Below are 3,778 nucleotides of genomic sequence, written 5' to 3'. Positions count from 1 at the left end.
GGGGCCAGGGGGTGCTTTGGAGAGGAGGAGGCTTAGGAGGGATGCTCGAGTATTGCTTCTTACCTGGCGTAGCTCCTGCGCTGTGGGCAGGTCAGGAATATCCTTGGAATGCTCCCCTGGGAATATCGCTGGGTTGAAGGAGTCGCATCGCTCTGTGTCACACCCCTCTAATGAGCAGGCTTTAATATAAATATAACTGATACGCTGCTCTGTCCCCATTGCCACTCCAATAAACACAAAAAATAGATGGGAGCTTCTTGTTCTTTCCCATCTCTGCATGGGTGAGACTTTTCATCCCACCTGTAAGGATGCTACAGCCCCAGATTTGGGGGTTCCCTGCTGTCCCAAGGTTGTGGGGGCACCTGAGAGCCTCAGGCAGTGGCTGTGGGGCTTGAAGTTATACTTATGGCAATAACGTGTATCTTAAACTCATCACACCCTAAATATCTTGGAATTAAGTAACTGATTTAAAGCACAAGAGAGCTTTTAGAGCAGCGAAGCTGTGGCTCAGCACGGATTTCTCATTAACTCCTCAGACAGAGTATTTTCTGCAGCCCCTCTACAGAAAGCTGAATATTTGCTGCTTTCTCTTACCAAGTGAGCTCCTGCAGTGTAATATTTTTCCATCTGCATTGTCCAAACCTCTCACAGAGCTCAGGAAACATATTCCAACTTTCTCATCCACGTTTCTGTTGGATTTTCCTCCCTTTAACTGACCCTCTCGTTCTTTTCTGCTGTTCTCTCAGTTCTACAACTCATCCCCTTCCCCTTTTTCCACTAGGACACCGAAACAGCGCTCGATCCTTTTGCAGTCCTGTTCCTTCCTACTGTGAAATCCCTCATTTTTACCACTTTTCTTGTCTTCTTCACCTTTTCAAAGCGTCCTTGTCCTTACTCGGGGCTTTGACAGGAGATTGCCAACGTGTTGTGAAAACATTAAGCACTGAATTTATAACTGGAGTGAATCTTATAAATAAGATTTTGCTAACCCATGTCTGATATTACATGTGACAGGGGATATTAAACCCACATGGGACCTGTCAGCAGTGTCACTGTGTATTTAGCAAACTTCACAGGGATTAATTGGCTTGGAGTGCACTGCTCAGCTCCTGCCCTAGTTTGTATCTAGGAAATGATGAATTCTCTCTTTATTTTTAGACCAAGCAGTCAATAACCATCTTTATAATAAGCAATGTAGAATGTAGACTAATATTTTTATAACAAAACTGGAAGTAAAACTAAATGCAAGCAGAATTCCTCAACTTAAAAACAAACATTGAAGAAAGAAGATTTCATAAAGATGCTTGGAGCTGGAGAGTTGAACTTTTTTGAGGGAAAAGCAGTGAAATAGCAATGCAAAATATACTTTTTAATGCAAACTGAAGTGCATTCTCATTGCTATCTTCTCCATTTGTTCTGGTTTGGATGTCTCTCCACTGCCCATCATCTCCTTTCAGTATTTTATCTGAAATAGAAAGATTAACCTCAAAATTCTCACCCCACAGTTAAAACTGAGGAAATTCTGAGGGAAAAGCCTCCCACTTATTTTCCTTTCTGGCAGAGAGGATGGCAAATCATTCCTACATTAATATTCCCAGCTACACCCTTTTCGAGGTGACAATGAGTACTAGAGAGTAAATTGCCAATTCTGCAGTACGGAGAAGTTTAATTAAATATATTTTAATGTTCTCAAAGAATCTGAACTTTATTTGTACTTTTGTAATCCATCAGAGTCCTTCTCTACGATTTCATTTTTTTGCTGGAAGGGTGCAATGCTTGAGGGAGTGCAGCACCGAAGGAGCTTTGGTGGCTCTGGAAGTTCACTTTTCACAATAGGACTGCGAAGGAAAAGGATGGCAGAAACTGCTACAGTGCACCTTCTTTTAAAAACATCCTTTTTTTTAGCTGTCTTTTTGCTTTGGAGAAAGAAAACAGCTCCGTGGGCTGAACGTGCCGGGCAAACGCACCGTCAGCTCGGTTGATGTGGAACCGTGCTGACATTTTTTGTTCAAAAAACCCCCCAACTTTGTTTTTAATGAATTTTTGAATGTAAAAGGCAAAAAAAAAAAAAAAGAAAGAAAGAAAAGAAAAGAAATAGACACCATAGGGTGCTGAGCGAAATGCTGAACACAGTAAACATCTTTCATGACAAAGAACACAAATACCCCGCAGATCTGCTGTCAATAGCAAGTCCTAGGCCCCCTGCTTTCAATAGTTAATACCGAGGCCCCTCTCTCCCCAAGCCTTAGTGGTAACAATCACAAGCCAATGCTTAAAATGTTGACATGCTAAGCACATTTGGAAAAACCCATGTCTGCATTCCCTATGGATGGTGTAGCATAACTGTCTAACACCTAAAGAGCAGCAGTTAAAGCTGAAGTGACCTCCTCACCTCACCTCCTGCCCAGCTGGTTCTCTCTTGATAGTCCCTCTCTGCCTTGCATGATGTCAGTGGACGGGGAGCTGACCCATATTTGTATTTACAGCCTTACCAGGCTTCCTGTCTCCACTGGGAAATGTTTAGGAGGAGTATCTCTATTAGGAAAAAAAGCTGTTGAAAGAGGTGTCTGTGTTATGTTCATTCATCCCCAGCTGTGTCTTCATTGTGGATTGGAAAAAGCAGCATTGATTGGAAAAACGCGTCAGGAAAGTGAAATTTTGGGGAAAGGGTGAAAATAATTATAATAATTTGCTGCTGGGGGAGAGGTACAAAGAGATGTAAAGGAGAAATAAAATTATTGTGCTGAAGGTTCTGAACCCTTATCTGAAGAGAGTGGTGAGAGGCAGACAAGGGTTAGCAGATTTCTGTAACAAAACTCTAAAATTTGGTTGTCTGGAAATACCCTGTTTTCCCATGAAAACCGACATCCTTTCCCTTCTTTCAGGCGGTTTCATGTGCAGGGTTTGGGATATGGCAGAGCAGTCACAGAGCTTTTGCTGTGCCAGTTTTGGCCAACTTACAAGGCCAGTTAATCCTGACATGAAAAAGGGCAGCATCCATTGCATCCTGTGCACTGAGTCACACCAGCTGCTCTCAGTCTGCCTTTGAAGACCTCTCTCCTGGCTTTTTTTTATTCCACAGGACTCCACAATAAATGATTCTGAAGTATAAATGAATTCCTATCTTTACTACAATCCGTGTGTGATGGGGTACACGTGTCCACTGAAACTTTTTTAGGGGTTTTCAAATTAAAAGGGCTGAAAAGCTTTTGCAGTTGGCTTTTAAAATTTGCCCAGCACTTTTATATCCGGTGGTGAAAGCTCCTGGAAAACTGGGGGCTGCTCCTTGCCCACTGCCCTGGCACTGAAGACTGTTCCTAAAGCATTGAAGTTTGCTTATGTTACTCTGAATTGATTTAGGATTTGCAACACCCCAAGGAGAAGAAAAGGCTTAAAAGTGGGAGTGGAATTTTGTCTGGTTTGATTCTGGAGAAAAAAGTGGCTGGTAGGGTTTGTGCTGGAATTGCAAGGCAGAGGTTGGGGGGCACAAGTGACCCATTCAGTTCCCTAAATCCCTAAAAGGCTCTTAAATCCCTGCTGCAAGCAAGCAAATATATCTGTATGACACTCCTTAGGGAGTCAGTGGTGTTGTATTTGCATACAAAAATTTCCCCAATAAATTATGTCAAAATTAAGGAATTAATGCTTCCCTGGCCAGATAATTTTCCTTGCTGTTGCCACTAGGATTTTCAGCTGTTTGCACTCTTTGAAGTGTCACTGGTTTTACTGAGGATGAAAAGGGCTCTTGGTAAATTTAATAGCACATGGTTTAGCTGGG

The sequence above is a fragment of the Corvus brachyrhynchos genome, unplaced genomic scaffold, assembly GCF_000691975.1.
Source record: "Corvus brachyrhynchos isolate BGI_N302 unplaced genomic scaffold, ASM69197v1 scaffold99, whole genome shotgun sequence".
Taxonomy (NCBI): Eukaryota; Metazoa; Chordata; class Aves; order Passeriformes; family Corvidae; genus Corvus; species Corvus brachyrhynchos.
This window is presented reverse-complemented; position numbering follows the sequence as displayed.